The sequence below is a fragment of the Leptidea sinapis genome, chromosome 6 (assembly GCF_905404315.1).
Source record: "Leptidea sinapis chromosome 6, ilLepSina1.1, whole genome shotgun sequence".
Classification (NCBI taxonomy): domain Eukaryota; kingdom Metazoa; phylum Arthropoda; class Insecta; order Lepidoptera; family Pieridae; genus Leptidea; species Leptidea sinapis.
The window spans coordinates 11,253,936-11,272,134 of record NC_066270.1 but is presented as its reverse complement, the minus strand read 5'-3'; the positions used below and the strand labels follow the sequence as shown (position 1 = coordinate 11,272,134).

The following is an 18,199-nucleotide window of genomic DNA, read 5'->3' as shown; positions in this document are numbered from 1 at the left end:
ACGGTGACAGACTGGTGATTGCACACAAATTTCATAATGCATCCCACGGAAAATGTAGCTATGTCATGTGTATAAAAATATTTAATAAACTCCCTCCAAGCTTACACGTATTACCCGTCCAACGATTTAAAAAGGATAGATAAATGTTTTTATTCCATAAATGAAATGTTGACACATTAGGTTAAATTAAATTGACTTTAAAATATATATTATTGCTAGTCTTTAAATAATGACATTTAAAAATAATAATTATAATATAAATTGACCTAAGTGCTTAAAATAAAGAGTTTGTTAATGTTAAAACAATTATAATAATAACTAGAATTTTGTTAATAATAATTTTGCATGCCAGAAATGGCCGATAACATTGATACATTAAAACTATTTACACCCATTGTTACATGTTTTCTAGCCATATAAAGGATTTATTTATAAGTCGCTAATCCTGAGCCAACTCGAGTACGCCTCCATATAATACATATAAAATGCTTGAGTCTATTCAATGACGTCTTCTTTTTTTTATTTTTATGGAAAAGGAGGACAAACGAGCGTACGGGTCACGTGGTGTTAAGGGATCACCGCCGCCCGTAATGACGACAAATTCTATAGATAGGGATAACCCTATCTATTGCATTTGTCGTCAACACAATGCCCTACTACTCGAAAATAGTACTACTACCTGACATTGACAGTTCATCTGTTTGTAAATGGAAATCTAGTTTATATAACTTCCTTATTAAATTATTTAAAAAAACTTAATATTCCCATACTATAATTATTCACGTCTATTCGTCCAAATATATATTATCTATGTGTTTTTCTTTTATAATATTACATTAATTACCTAAAGCTAGTTTTAAAATCGCTATTATTATTGTGTTTCAATAGTTATTAATTTATGCTAAACATGCTTTGTACACTCCCTCGTAGAGTTGCAGCCTATCTTGTATTTAGCTGATAGATTTTTGTTAATTATGTAATTGTTGTATTTCTGTTGAGAGTGCCTATTAAATAAATAAATAAATAAAAGCATAGACTTACAATATTCTAACGTGTAGACCAACAAAGCGAACAGCAAGATAGAAAAGGAAAGCGAATCTATTGTTACTGTAACCGATTCTGATTGGCAAGTCGTAAACAGTTAGCCACGTTTAAAATTAGCTCCTTAGTGCTAGATAACGCACACACTGACAAATCAAAATTGGTCACGCACACAGAACAGAAAAAACTAGTAGAAGTGGCATCATGTCATTTTACTAAGGAAACCGATGTCGCCAAACTCACACATTAATCTATTAAATATGTAATACACACATTTAATTCCTGCTTTATGATAGGCCTAAACTGACAATCACGAAAAGACATAACTACAAATTTATTTAGACCATTACGCTAAACTCATATTCTTAAAGTGATAATGACAACCTCGGAACTTGTTCATAAATTGCGAAAAATAACATATAAAAACTTGAAGTAATAGGAACTCTGTAACCATAGATTTGACATCTGTCAAAATACCTAGTGTTGTACGAAAATTAATAAACATATCGATTAGTTAGCGAAAACTAGAAATGATGTTAGCAGGGTTGATAAAGTATATTACTAATTCATGGTTTTCGATCTATTTTTTTATAATTCTATGACGTATTTCCTCTACTCCATGATTTGACGAGGTTTTTTTTCTAATCCACCTCGACTCAACCTTATCGGTGAAACCTCAATGTATGCCTGTTATTAAAATTTAATTAGAAAAATTGTTTGTCTATATTGAAAAATTAAGGCTTAAATAGTTTAACTGGAATTTTACCCATATTTGTTAGATAATAATTAGCTGTACCTTAGAGACAATTAAAACTATTAATTTGAATTTATCGTAGTCTCTCTTGTACACAATTACCACTACCATATTATAACTTTTTGCTTACTTACACCCTTATCGCATGGTGCATGGAAAAGAGCTCGAATACAATTTATAGAGAAAAAAAAATCATTTCGATAAAATTATATCGATTTGTACATGCATGCACTTGTTGAGTAGCAAGCTATGTTTATTTTTTACATTAATTATTCTATCATAAGTTACATCGATTAAACGTAAAGGTAAATGATTCATACGTCGTAATATTATGGTTCATTTTAAATTGTATATTTTGCACTACACATAAAAAAATATTAATTGCATTTAAATCGGAAAATTATGATTACCGATGATAGGAAATCCCTTCATTGGACATATTTTTCTTGCGGCTATGATTTTTACAGTCCAATATGGCACATTAAGGCATATTTGTATTTTTTTAAAAGATTATAATGCTTCACTTCACATCAAATGATTGGTCACTTGAGCCTCGAGTAGGTACATTTGTACACAATAGTGGCGACAGGGTAACGCTCACATGCCACTTGCACTAGTTTTTTCTGTACCGTGGTCACGTATTATTCTAAATGTATTTGCCACTGCTGCCCTCTATCGCGAAATTACATCTTTAATATATAAACTAATGCATGAGTGTAAAGAAGCGATTGTGAATTGAGGAAGGCACTTTTTTTGGAGAGGAGGAAAAAAAATTTACGTATTGAAGACCCCGTTTCGGGGTCATATGTCAACCCTGAAGGAGTCCGCAAAGTCCAAGGAACAACAGTCGCGGGGCTTCTCTTAAGGCGACACTAAATGCCAGCGACCTTGAGCGATATGAGTTCACGGCAGCCGGCCCGCCATCTATGTAACAAAGCCAATACTTTCAAAATTCTTGCGTGGAAAACAGTTTATATGCTTACAATCCTCGTTATTCACTACTAATCTGAATAAATGAACTTTCACAAAAAAGTACAAGCTATAAGAGTAACTTTTCTGAGAGAAGTACCAAAAAAATGCGTCACGCCATGCCAAAAAGCTTGTTTAACTTCAAAGAAAAGTGGTAGTTCAAAAAGGCTCGGCAGTGTTAACTATAACCAACAGCAAGCATTAGCAACCTACAAATAAGACTTAAGGATATGTGTAACAGGATTAAGTAGTGTTTATAGCTCCAAATGCTATACTTTCACCACAAAACTTGTCTAAAAACACACCATGTTTGCGTGTTTTCTGCTTAGTCTTCGCCTTAAGGAGACTCGAAACTCTGAGTGCTTGTAGGAGTGACTCAGGATGGCGTCCCGCAACTTATCTATAAAGCCTTAGATTAAGGATTGGTCTCCGCTGCGCTCCAATTAGATACCCCAAAAAAAACCCATTTGTCGTACTACCGCTCTTCGACAACACTTCCCTTAAAGCCTCGCCTAGTATCGGAATACTGAGTTTCGAAATCTCGAGCGATTGCCATCTGGATTGCAAAGCCAAATTGGCATCATAGAAACTGTGCGTCATTAATAGAGCACGGCAATACTTCAAGCCGGCCCACATTCTAGCTCTCTACAAAGCGCAGGTCCGGCCACAAATGAAGTATTGCTGTCATCTCTGGTCTGGCGTACCCCAGTATCAGCTCGTTCCATTTGACCGCGTGTAACGCAGAGCGGTTCGAATTGTCGGGGACACTGTGATTTCTCTGGTGTTGTAAGAGAATGTGGGCGGCGGTGATCCGTACGCTCGTTTGTCCTCCTATTCCATAAAAAAAGACCGTACTACCTTCGAAAAAAAAAATTATCTGACATTCATAAGCGTCATTTCCGTGACCTACATGAATAAAGTGATTTTGATTTTGAACAATAGCTTTTTTATTACGGCTACTTTATACTGTAGTGCGTATTGGTTTTTTGTAAAGATGCTTGTGTGCGTGATATCTTGACACTCAATGGCATCTTTCAAATTTTGTAACTTATAGTTATATGATAATTTAATTGCCAATTATTAAAAATATGTGTATTGTTGGGATGATTTTACTTTCAATTAGTGATTTCAAATCATATTTTGATGTATTTTTTTTTTCTTTAGAAATAATTTGCATTTACTTGACATAATCTTGGATATTTAATTATAGCTGAAACATATAACATTAGTGGATTACAATAAAGTTGTTCCAAAGTTTCACAACGTGTCGAGCGGCGAACATGTTGATATGTTGAGACGAGGTACTAAATCTTTCTTGGAGAACTTTTCTTTCTTCAACTTTTGGAGTTGGCCGTATGGAATTTAATGGGATTATAATCATATTATGACTATAATTGTTGTAGTACCTACATTTTTTTTTCGAACCCAAGTTTCTTTTTATGGAATAGGAGGACAAATGAGCGTACGGTTCACCTGGTGTTTAGTGAACACCGCCGCCCACATTCTCTTGCAACACCAGAGGAATCACAAGAGCGTTGCCGGCCCAATACATAATATTAAGTAACTTTATCTAAAAAAATCTTGCGTCAGGCGTCATTTTGTGTGCACATTTTTTTAAAGCAATTAGTCAAAATTTGTTTTATAACCCACTGACACAATCATATCTACAATTGTTAAAATAATGTCTGTTGCCAAGAACGACTCGACCGGTCACAATGTTAAGTGGACTCTTGTATAGGACATTAAACATTTTTTTATACACTGTATTAAAAAAAAACTCTGTATGATAATTCACACGGGTATGACGTTAAATGTACCACTAAAAATAAAATAAAATAATTAGATTAGATAAAATGCTACAATAAAAAGAATATTTTATATTAAAGCAGTTTGTCCAACTTGAGAGATTTTTTTTTTCGATGTGGGACCCATAATTATTTTTATTTCCTATTTTTGTTTTATATGGACATATTTTTTGAGAGTTAGCTCCATTGGGCTCTCTCAAAAAATATGACGAGAGAACTTATTAAATATGAAATATAAATATGAAAATTAACAGGGAGCATATTTTACAAATTAGTTTTTGGTGTTATGAAATATTATTGTCGAATTTTATTTATTTATTTTGTACAGAGCAATGTCTGTCGGGTCAGCTAGTTAGTTACATAAATCTGTACTAAAAAGTTTATTTGCATAAGACATTGGCATTGGAATGCCAATTACGAATCTCTTTTTAAAATATAATAATATATTAAATATAATAATATAAGGGATTAGAACTATTAAAATTATCTGGCAAAATTGGAAACATCATCTAATTATTACCCAAGTAGGTACTTTATAATATAAACATTATCTTTTATACTATAACGTAAGCAGAATTATACTTTCATGAACATTAAGGGTGTCTGGAAAGGGGTTGGCACGATGTTAACTATCTGATACTGAATTAAGTGATTTTTAAAAATATTCTGAAGGTAATACTAAAAAAATTTCACTTTTTAATTTGATGAATTTAGATCGGCATTTTACACACCTTTAGAACACCCAAAAATCAAATTGTCCCATCGTTCTAACATAATAGTGTGTTGGGAATATGCGCTCTGAATTTTGAGCTTTTATAAAATATTATTCTTATTCTTTTCACTTATATTATTAATACGTATAAATAGAGCCTCTTGTTGTTAGACAACCGATAAAAACAGGCCAGGAATACTACCATAGTGTGCGTGACAACCTACGTCTTACACTCGCGATTTGTATGACACTTTGTGTTTGTGTGCGTGAGTTGCTCAAAATAGAAATTAGTTTTTTTCGACGTTTTCACAGCTGTCATAGTCTATCTAGACGTTTAAATGATCTAAGCAGTAAAATTGACATTTTTTGCATGACCACATTGTAACGCGATCTTGAATAGTTTCCCTATGAAAAATTGAGACCATTCCAGAAATATCCATATATTTAAGCATCCGAGGTAAGTAGGCGTGTATAATTGTACAAATAAAACCCTTTGTAAACAATGTAGCTTTTAATATAAAATTCATTCGCGAGCTTTGTGTACGAATTTTGTAGGTACAAGCTTCATCGAAACGTGAAGTGAATGTGTTTTTGTAATTCGTTCTCGTGAAGCTTTCAAACCTGCCTTCTGTTTGTAGCGTTGTAAAGTTCAACGTAAAACACATTCTTTCTTGTCATGTTTTGTTATTTCTCTGACCTTTTTGCTTTTTCCCTCATTTCGTTGTTTCAAAAGCTACTTTACGAACAGTCGTTGTTAGTTTTAAATACAGACTCATAAAAGTAAACAAATCTTATAACTATACTTACAATAGGTACTATGACTACATAAAATTAAAACTATCATTACGTGGAAGCGTACCGAGAATACTGGCAGCATTACCGCGTTGGATAGATAGGCTGATCCGTTGACCGGACTACTGCCAGCACTTGGGTTTCCAGTAGCCTTATTGACGCGCGAAGATAGTATTTTGTACATTCTCTGCGCCTCTAGGCCCCACGGGCCAAGTGTCTCGACACCAAACGGCACAGAAATGTATGACTCACTGAGACCGACATATTTGCGACGCTTGCTGTCGACTACAGACTATGGCAAAAAAGCTTTATCTCTTTTTTTTATGATAATAAGAGGCGAGACGAGCAGGACGTTCAGCTGATGGTAATTGATACGTCCCGTGCATCAATGCAGTGCCATTCAGGATTCTTGAAAAACCCAAAAATTCTGAGCGGCACTACAACTGCGCTCGTAACCAACTACTACATTTTAACAAAGTCCTTCGCCGCGTTTGTCTGTCTGTTTGTATGGTCGCGATAAACTCAAAAACCACTACACCGATTTTCATGCTGTTTTCCCCAATGGAAAGGCGTTTTTCTCGAGGAAGGTTTTAGTATATAATTTGTTGAGTTTTTCTATACATTTTACTACAACAACAACAATACAAATAAGGAAAGGTGGTTGAAGGGTCTCTGTTGGCACATGAACACTTGTATGGATACCAATCCATACAAGTGTTAGATGCACCAGCATATGTTAGATATATTTCAGATTACCTAAGTCACCGAAACAAAGAATATCAAAACCTAGTTGACTTCAAATAAGAACAAATATAGTGGCTACAAAACTGGAAGTGTTGGAAGGAATACTCACTGGTCAGGAGCACCCTCTGCTGTTCTTAATGTTTTGGTAATCACATATAACTACTGGTAGACTTAGCACTATAACTTGAACGTACACTGTTGTCCAGGCGATTGATCGATCTTAGACCTTAGATTTCTATACTTTTCGTGAGCGTCGATGCGGTTGCGCACGCGGCCATTAAGAGTTCTTTTATTTGACAGTTCGCCAGAAGGCGCACATCACGGATGTGCATGTAAGGAGGGAAAGTTTGAAATAGGATTGTAATTATGGCTTTCAGGACAAGTATAAGGGATTGTTCTGAAGCCGCAACAGTCTCATTCAGAAATACGTTTTTGTTTCATTATTAAGAGATTACACATTTCCAATTACACCTACATTATAACCGAATAATGTAGTCTTACATCATTTTTTCTGAAGTGAAACTTAAAATGCGACTTCCAACAAGGTTGCGTTAAACGTTTAACGCTATCATGGAGGGGGTATGAAAGCACTGTTAGTTTGGACCCAGTTCATCGGCTCCCAACAAACAATGGTTGTCATGGTGATTTCAGTTATTGTTAAAAATAATGACACACGTCACAGGCTATTGCTATCTTATTTACATAGGCTGACATCGGATTTAGTGTCCATAGAAATAGAGCAAGAGTCCGTGGACCCCAGACCTACGTCATTTTATAAAAGCTGACCAACACAGGTTAGAACGATGGTCTATTATGGAGTTTGGGTTGCAGTGGCTTTGGCGGGTAAACGGTACTAAAAGGGTGTAAACTACTGATCTAAATACATTAAATCATAAAGTGCGATTTTTCGGTATTACCTTCAGAATATTATTAAAAATCACGTTATTCATTTCAAGACACTTACCATCGTGGTAACACCTTTCCAGACACCCTAAATGTTCACAAAATTATAATTTTACTTACGTCATAATATAAAAGCTGATTTTTATATATAATACTTAGGTAATAAGTAGATGATGTTTTCCCATAAGCCAGAGACTTTTGATAGTTCCAATCCCAGACGTGTGTTTGGCAGGTAAGCGGTGCTAAAGGTGTTTAAAATACCGATGTTATTCATCAAAGAATAAAGTGCGATTTTGATATGATAATGTACAGCATAGTAATGATAATAATAATAATATTGACACACTTTCTACACAAATTATCTTGCCCCAAGTTAAACATGTATAGCCTGTGTTATGGGTTACAAGACAACGATATATTTAATACAATATACTTACTTAAACATACATAAATTCATACAAACATACAAATAAACATACATAAATACATTTAAACATCCATGACTCGGAAACAAACATCGATATTCATCATATAAATGCTTGCACCTACCGGGATTCGAACCCGGGACCTCTAGCTTAGTAGGTAGGATCGCTAACCACTCGGCTATACAGGTCGTCGGTCGTAATGTACTTAAGTAATCCCTACCCTGTGGTAATGTCTTTCATAGCGGTAGAAACCACGTGTCATCCTAGCAGCATGTACCAGGACTTCATATGCAGTTTAGAGGTTATGCACAATACACATCTTACAATTATTATACAAGTGCTGGCCCGTTGTTGTTGTTCGATGATGTTCTGAAATTATAGATGAAAGTTGTATTTTCTGAGAGAAAAACTTTTTAATGTAAAATAATTGTAATAGTTCTGAATCGTTAATCTTTTTATGTAATATAATTTGTCATTTTTTGTGTATGATAGCGCAATAAATGGATATTGTACATAACCATATAAATACTAGTACTTTTATTATGATAAATAAAGCAATTCGCGCGATATTATTGCCTAACCAATAAGCATACCAAAATATTCAAAAATGCACAACGTTCAAGTTTTAACTTCTGCCTGCACTCCCGGAGCGCAACTCCTATTTATTTCTATTGACAGAACTGGGTCTGTCGGGTGACTAGTTTTTAATGTAATTAATTATGGCCTTAAAAATTTATTCAGACATTAACTTTGCGATATATTTTAACTAATGAAATTATTTTTTATCCGTTACACACTTAAGAAAATGTAGCCTCTTACCCGGATCCTACACTACAAACATGAGGAAAAAATCTACAAACTAAACAATTCGCCGAAAGCCCTTTTTAGAACAAAAGGTGCGGGTTGTCACTATGTCTGAATAATTAAACAGGAAACATACGAATAATATGAAGCTGTGTCAAAAGTTTAGGGAACGGGATAAGTAAACATTGAACCCGAGGGTGGACACAAAAGCCATTCAACTGGGACTTAATATCAAGTTTTGCGGTCACAAATACAGTCACAGAATTAGCATTTCTGTATAGGTAAATGAGCTAACAAGCTGTAATCTCGTAGCTTTCAATATTAAAAATAAATCACAAATTTCCTATTTTTTTTTGGTTCTACTGAAAAATAACAGGAACATTGATATATTTTTATGGAAAAGGAGGACAAACGAGCATACGGGTCACCTGGTGTTAAGTGATCACCGCCGCATACATTATATTGCCTCGCCAGAGGAATCACAGGAGCGTTGCCGGCCTTAAAGGAAGGTGTACGCGCTTTTTTGAAGGTACCCATGTGGTATCGTTCCAGAAATACCGCACAAGGAAGCTCATTCCACAGCTTTGTAATATTGCATATATTGCATATGTATATATGGAATTCGGCGGCAAGAATCAGGTGAAACAGCTCTTCGGAACACTTCCCGTATGAATGCGGTGGAAGACATACATTGAAGCGATGTCTCGACGAACGCCAAGTACCTAAATAATATGCATATATTTAACGTTTCATTTATCCTGCTTACAATTATCAATTATTTATCAACAGAAAATTGCAAAAAAAATCTTATACAATGAATACATAAGATTCGAGTTATGGTATTACTAGTCACCATCGCCTATAAAAATGTATTGTCGGGCAAGTTTTTGTGTTAGCATCAAGTATTTAGCTTTACCAGTGGGAGGCTCCTTTGCACAGGAAGCCGGCTAGATTATGCATACCGCAACAGCGCCTATCTCTGCCGTGAAGCAATAATGTGTAAACATTACTGTGTTTCGGTCTGAAGGGCGCCGTAGCTAGTGAAATTACTGGGCAAATGAGACTTAACATCTTTTGTCTCCTGTTGACGAGCGCAATTGTAGTGCCGCTAAGAATTTTTTTTTGGTTTATCAAGAATCCTGAGCGGCACTGCATTGTAGTGCCCAGAATCAAAAGCAGTTTGGAAAGTCAAATAAATTACCATTTATAAACACTACGTAAAAGTTTAATCATAAAACGTTCCTGTCAAATTATCAACTACTTATGAATGGTTTGCTTTCTAAGTGAAACAACCAAATTGGCTAGGCAAGCCCGGAGTATTATCCTTTATACTCACGTCAAAATAGCTGCTTTGTCGCATCGTTCGGTCTAAAGGGCTACACGGAGGCCAAATCCCCCCAAAAGACTAATGACAGTACCGGTTAAAAAAGGACTACTCTAGGATTGTTCTAGACTAAACAGTTCTGGAGAATTGGCCCTAAACGTCCACAATTAGGATAACTAATGTTAGATGCCCGGGACACCTTGCCTATTCTGGAGTGGGCAAAACTGTGCTAACTTTTCCTGGAGACAGCGAAGCCTGCCCGGCTCTTTTTGAGCGAGATATATCTTGTTACACAGATATACCTCTCCTACCACTATGGCTGCTGTGGGCTTGTCAGGGGAGATGTTGTTAAGGCTTGAGCATCCTTGAAGGACAGGAAGGAAAGGACAGAAAATACATATCCATTATTCGCATTTACTATTTCTTTTACCTGTTACCTGACCCGGTATCAATCTATTATGAATGGTTACGTTGATGTAAATACTATTCACGATTCTCGGCAAAATTACAAACTAAAATAAATTTTTAAATGTAGATATAGATTAACTTTATACAAGCCTTGAAAAAGACAATTATGATAAGAGTTGCGCTCGATCGTTACGACTTCGATAAACGATTTCCTTCATTGAAGTTATATTGTATTTTAAGGATTAAAAAATCAACTGAAATTTTGACGTATCTAGCGATAATTCGAATTGGTAATCCCAATAAACACGTGACTATCCAATCACGCTACATGTTTATTCCAAGCGACTGACGCGTGTACTTAAGCCAACGAGACAAGATAAAAAATGTAAACAAATGGACCTAAAAGTGCGAAGGGAACGATGGCCGTTCCATGCATCAACTCGTGAACGGGTGCTGCTTGTGGTGCCAGGACGACCTGTTATAGTTAATAAATCATTGTATTTATTGGCTGCTGCTACTTTTTGTGATAGTAATTACGACCATCATGTTTGCAAAGCATCCTTACACAAACAATGAATGCAAGCATCCAATATACGATAATTTATATTTATACAGTTTTATACAATTATTATCGGATTAAACACGACTCATATATTGGTTACAGCACCTTACAAACTAATTTGTAATGTGCTGCATCCAATATTACAGACATTGTAAAATATTATATTTGATTGAAAAGAGTGGCCGTTGAGTTTTTTGCATGTTCTTCTCACACGCTTAACTATTTACGAACATATAGTAAATTCAGTAATTTAAATGAAATATTTGTAGTGACGATTCAAAAGCGCTTAGTTTAAGCCTTATTGAATAAAGATTATTTTACTTTCACCATTAGTGAGTTACATTATTCTGAGTTATATTGTCATAAATATGCACTCTTCCAAAATCCAAAATTTGTATATAATATATTTAAATAAAAATGTTTTGAAGACCTGATACTTTGTTTACATTCTTTTTTCGTCTCGTTGGGCTTACTATAGTACAAATGTGTGCAATAGATTTCCAAACTATAAGGATAGAATTGAATCGAAGGCCGCATTCTGCAGATAAGCCGGGACTCCATTAGGCAAGCCAGTGGCCAGCCATCTGAGCCGGCCTGTGAGCGGCACAAACGAACCGCACGCTTAATGGACGATAATCCAAGCGTGCTTTGTACGAATACGTTGAAGGAAATCATTTGAACTTTAAATAGCGGGGGTTTAAAATGGTTTTGAGGTTTCAGTTTGTATCATATTGTAGCAAGTATATTTGATTCTAATATAAGATTTTGTTGTCTTAATGTCATCGTGCTCCTCGTGAAATAATGTTTATTTCGACATGGGGTTTACTTATATAACTGTGCAATTCTTGATTATTGCAACTTACCTGATATTGTATTGACGTACGGTATTTTGTTGTGGGGTCATGCTGCTGACATTGATATAGTGTTTGCTCTGCAAAAGAGAGCTGTTCGTACTATATATCAGCATGGTTATAGACAGTCAATCAGAGATGATCAGCCTTTTACGTATTTTAGAAATAAGGGATTGCATTTAACTAATTCTGCATAAGATACATAACAGCGTTAAGGGTAAATAAAAGGGTATACACTTTTATAATAAAGTCCCAGCCACTGTACAGCCATCTATATATATAAAACAAGGCTCTGTCATAAAACCTACTAAATTGGAGAGCCTGGGACTAGATTTTGGTTATTTTATAGCAATAACAATGACAGTAAAATCTATGTATATATAATATATATATAAGATATTTCCACCGATAATATTGCATATTTTATTAAAAAAAGAGCGCAAAAAAGGAATGCTGGGGGAGTTTCTTGCGCTGCATTTTCTCTCTCAGAGCGCCATAATTGGTTTCCGAATAGTTGGTAGTGTTAGAAATGACATCAAAAGGAATTCTAAACGAATCAATTTTGAGAAAATAAATACCTTTTATGCCTTTACCTGTTAATACATGAAAAACCTAAATGTAATAACGAGGTTGAAATCGTCAAGCTAACAATTGAATATTCTGAATTCTGAAAACCAAAAAGGTTTTTAAATTTTGGTATGTATTTTTTGTATACATTCATTTAGGTGAAGCGAAGATATAGTCTTGAAAGATATACTTTAGATAACCCACTAGCAACAACATTATATATTTTTTAACGTACAATAAAAGTATATAAGTAGGAAAATAAAATCATCACAATATAATAAAACACTTTACTGACAATGATATCATTTTACAAACATTTAACCTACATATATATACTATTAACTATATTCATTGTACAAATTGTATTTTTTTTTATTGTGAAGTTTCTAGTTGGTCTGCATTTTTCTTTAAATATCTCTATCTTTCAAACGATTCCTATCCTGAGCTTCATTCCGCTCTTGACATCTTATAAACAGTTTTTATGTTATTTGATTTTTGACCAAATGGTTACTTCCTTGGTCCATCTCCAGTCCTGCAGTATAATGGTTTTTCTTTTAAGTTTAACCTTACCAACATCTTATAGTTACCATATCACTGTTAAAAATATTTTATGTGTTAATTAAAAGATTGACTTGACCATCGCACTAAACAATATTTAATATTAATGATTTGAGAGATACATTGTATTGGAGAGATTCATGCCAATACAGCTTTCTCATTAAAGACTCCAGAATGGCAATGGCATTGAGGACATTGGCTTGCCCTCTCTCACACCTCTCTCGATAGGAAAGCTTGGGCCAAATCTGTCTTGGGCCAATTTTGCTCCCCCGAGTTGTTCCACGCGAGACCGCTTCTGCTCAGCTGTCCGCCCTTCACGAAATTCGTCATTTAAAGAAACCCGACCTCTCTCAGATTCAGCAAACCATCGCCACACGGTGCTCAAGCAAGGTGCTTCCCTCCCAAAAGCATTTCGAAGACGAGCGGCACAGTCTTGCGGAGAGAGAGAGAACTTTTAGAATCATAAAAAAATCATCGCTCTAAAATCTTTTCGACTTAATTCCATTTTCGTTGCGTGCTTTGATGTGTGATAAAAACAATTGACAAATGATTGAACAATTGTTTTTTTTTATTACTAACAAGGTAGCAACGTTTCAAATAATATAACATTCGAAATTCAAACAGTTCCGATTAGCTAAGGTGCTAGAAGTGCAAAACTTTTAGTGTGTCCCATGTACAATTCTATAGAGCCAAAGGTTATATTATAAAGAAAAAAAAAATTAATTTGGAATAACTTAGCGTTTATTAATAACACTTTACTTGTTTAGATAAAAAAAGGTTATATACATGGATGTAGGCTAATTGGTCTTATTTTGTAATGTCGTATGGGAAGCGTGTTCACACATATATACACACACACAAAACACACTCACGCACAAATACCACGTATTATTATAAATCCGTTATGAGAAGAAAGTTCTACAAAATAGTATTATTTTAACCCAATTTAAGTGCTGTGGATTTTGCGATGTTTTAAATAAATAAATAACATTTTACAGATGTAAATGTAAACTTGTGTAATTTTTGTTCGATACACGGAACCCTTATATTATATTAATATTATTAGTAGCTGAAACGAATTACACGTCAAGATAATGACAATACAGTTTGGTTGAAATGTTTTTGTTATTTCGTGTATAGTGTCGAGATAAATTCATGCGAATGGATTATTTTTTATCAAGTGATTAAACTATCAACCGTTCGTACAAATGTGTAAATATAATTTGGAGGGTTTTGAAGAAACCTGATACAATATGATACTTAGTTTGTAGATTTTAAGCCTGTAATCATAATATTATTACTTTATACTTATACTAGCTTTTACCCGCGTCTTCGTGCGCATGCAATAGTTACTTTGGGCAGCAATTTTATTTTTTAATATACCCACTTTGCAAATAATATACAAAGATCATTCATCCGTCATCAGTCATCCGCAGGGCAATTGCCGCTCTTAATATACCAGCTGTTTTAGATCCAAATGGTATTACCCGCCGCGATGGCAAGCGTCCTGATGGAATGACGCTGGTGTGGGACGCTACTTGCGTCGACACTCTGGCTCCTTCTCATGTCCAAGTTACGTCAGTTGGTGCTGGGGCTGCTGCTTCGACTGCCGAAGACAGCAAGCGTCGCAAATATGTTTGTCTCAGTGAGTTTGTGCCGTTTGGTGTCGAGACACTTGGCCCGTGGGGCCCAGAGGCGCGGAGAGTGTTCAAAATACTATCTTCGCGCCTCAATAAGGCTACTGGAAACCCAAGCGCTGGCAGCTATTTCGGTCAACGGATCAGCCTTGCTATCCAACGCGGTAATGCTGCCAGTATTCTTGGTACGCTTCCACGTAATGATAGTTTTAATTTTATGTAGTTGTAGTATTGTAAATATAGTTATAAGATTTGTTTTGTTTGAATAATAAAAACACACAAAATGACAATAGAACTTAATCCCACTTTTTCACCCCAAACAGGTCTTAGTTTCAAAAACGCTAGAACAAACATTTTTTTTTATTATCAAGTGCCTAAATACCATTTTTCATGGTGTTATCTTCGATAACGACGAACTTTCACTCAAAATTCCACCCCCTATTTCAATCCCTCCTCCTTAGTCGTTCACTCTTGACAGAGTGGTCGTGGTTGCATGATGAGACTGTAGGTACACACAAGACGTATCTGTGGTGGATGATGCAGCCCTCGCAATGTTCCTCCACTTGCCACGATCTTCAACGTTACGGGAACATTGGACTATGGTGGTTTGTGTCGCAGCCTTTATCAGATCTGTCCAACGCGTAGGTGACCGATCTCGTGACCGCTTGTCTTCCACTCGTCCTTGGACCACGACTCGTTCCATGGAGTTATGGTTTCGTGTAACGTGCCCAAAATTTCAATCCCACCCAGCCTTTTATTCGCAATAAAAGCTAGCTTATGTCCTTTCCCAAGCTCAAGTCTATCTCTGTAATAAATTTCATCAAATTCAGTTCAGTGGCTTAGGCGTGAAAGTGTAACAAACAAACTTACATTCACATTTATAATATTAGTAGGGATTTCGCCGTTGAGTCAGTCCGGGTGCTTCAAAATCGGCTGATTAAAGTCAGTCATCAGTCATCTTACAAATTATACGAATGAAATAGAACTTAAATAATTTCTAATAATTATAAATTGTAAATTAATATGAAGGTTGTAAGCGCAAGGTTTTTTATGAAAATAAAGGACGAGACGAGCAGGACGTTCAGCTGATGGTAATTGATACGCCCTGCCCATTACAATGGAGCGCCGCTCAAGATTATTGAAACATCCAAAAATTCTGAGCGGCACAACAACTGCGCTCGTCACCTTGAGACCTAAGATGTCAAGTCTCATTTGCCCAGTAATTTCACTAGCTACGGCGCCCTTCAGACCGAAACACAGTATTATTTACACATCACTGCGTCGCGGCAGAAATAGGCGCTGTGTTGGTACCCATTATCTAGCCGGCATCCTGTGCAAAGGAGCCTCCCACTGGCTTCTATGAAGATTCCAACGATACCGCTCTGAAAATGAAAATTATAATAATAATCTTAGATCATTTATACGTTTAGATAGACTATGGCAGCTGTGAAAACGTCGAAAAAATTTGACTTTAGAACTAACCTTTATTTTGAGCAATTCACGCACACTAACACAAAGTGACAAATCGCTAGTATAAGAAAAAGAGCCGCTTCCTTTATGGACCGCATTAGAAAAAGCTGTAATTTAATAATTAATTCTGTGTATGACTGTTGTAATTATGCTATTTGTGACCTGTGACAACTTATATAATATATTACTAGCTGACCCAGCAAATGTTGTATTGCCGATATTAAAATCGCGATACAAAAGTAACTGTTGATCGTAGATGGGTGAAATATGGAGTTGTATGTATTTTTTAATGCTGATTCTTAATCAAACAAATTAAAAAAAAAATAAAAAAAAATCGTGTGGACCACCCTTAACATTTAGGGGGATGAAAAATAGATGTTGTCCGATTCTCAGACCTACCCAATATGCACTCAAAATTTCATGAGAATCGGTCAAGCTGTTTCGGAGGAGTTCAAAGTTTAACACCATTTTTTTTTTATGGAATAGGAGGACAAACGAACGTATGGGTCACCTGGTGTTAAGTGATCACCGCCGCCCACATTCTCTTGCAACACCAGAGGAATCACAAGGGCGTTGCCGGCCTTTAAGGAAGGTTTTCGCGCTTTTTTTGAAGGTACCCATGTCGTATCGTCCCGGAAACACGGCACAAGGAAGCTCATTCCACAGCTTTGTAGTACGAGGGAGAAAGCTTCTTGAAAACCGCACTGTGGAGGACCGCCACACATCCAGATGGTGGGGATGATATCCTAACTTGTGGCGTGTCGTGCGAAGGTGAAATTCGGCGGCAGGAATCAGGTTAAACAGCTCTTCGGAACACTCCCCGTGATAAATGCGGTAGAAGACACACAATGAAGCGACGTCTCTACGCAACGCCAAGTAATCCAGCCGTTCACAGAGCACTGAGTCCCCGATAATTCGAGCTGCTCTACGTTGCACGCGGTCAAATGGATCGAGCAGATACTGGGGAGCACCAGACCAGAGATGACAGCAATACTCCATGTGTGGCCGGATCTGCGCTTTGTAGAGCGCTAGAATGTGGGCCGGCTTGAAGTATTGCCGTGCTCTATTGATGACGCCCAGCTTCTTCAAGCCAATTTGGCTTTGCCCTCCAGATGGCCACGGAATTGGCAATCGCTCGATATTTCGAGACCCAGTATTCCGATACTAGGCGCGGCCTTAAGAGAAGTGTTCTTGAAGAGCGGTGATACGACAAATGGGGTTTTTTTAGTGGTAAACGCGCAAACTTGAGTCTTCTGGGGGTTAAATTGGACAAGGTTCAATTTACCCCATTCCGCGACCTTCTCGAGAGAGGACTCGATAGAAGACACAAGTTTCTCCCGGCACTGGTCGACGATTTCCCGAGAGAGACCTGCATGGCCCGTGTATACGGCATCACCAGTGCTGTCTTCTGCATAGCAATGCATGTTGGAGGTGTCCAACATATCATTGATATGCAGAAGAAACAGCGTAGGAGATAGCACACAGCCTTGGGGCACTCCAGCATTCACGGGCTTCGGGTTCGAGCAATATCCGTCGACAACGACCTGTATGCTACGCCCAGTGAGGAAGCTGGAGGTCCACTTGCACAAGCTCTCGGGAAGCCCAAATGATGGAAGTTTTGAGAGGAGCGCCTTGTGCCATACACGATCAAAGGCCTTCGCTATATCCAGGCTAACTGCCAGGCCTTCCCCCTTGCTTTCAATAGCCGCCGCCCATCTATGTGTTAGGTATACCAGAAGATCACCTGCCAACCGTCCATGGTGAAAGCCGTACTGTCGGTCGTTGATCAACTGGTGACCCTCTAGGTATACTAAAAGCTGGCGGCTAATTATGCTCTCCATGATTTTGGAGAGCAGGGAGGTGATAGCAATAG

At 36.7% G+C, this 18,199-nt stretch overlaps 1 long non-coding RNA gene across 1 annotated transcript in view; it reads right to left on the bottom strand.

Annotated features, from left to right (window-relative positions):
- Positions 1-16,895, bottom strand: part of LOC126965172 (uncharacterized) — a 73,350-nt gene extending 56,455 nt beyond the window's left edge. Inside the window, exon 1 of the long non-coding RNA XR_007729494.1 lies at positions 16,838-16,895. This is a non-coding gene — a long non-coding RNA (uncharacterized LOC126965172). The remainder of the gene's footprint in view (positions 1-16,837) is intronic.
- Between the last annotated feature and the right edge of the window lie 1,304 nt (positions 16,896-18,199).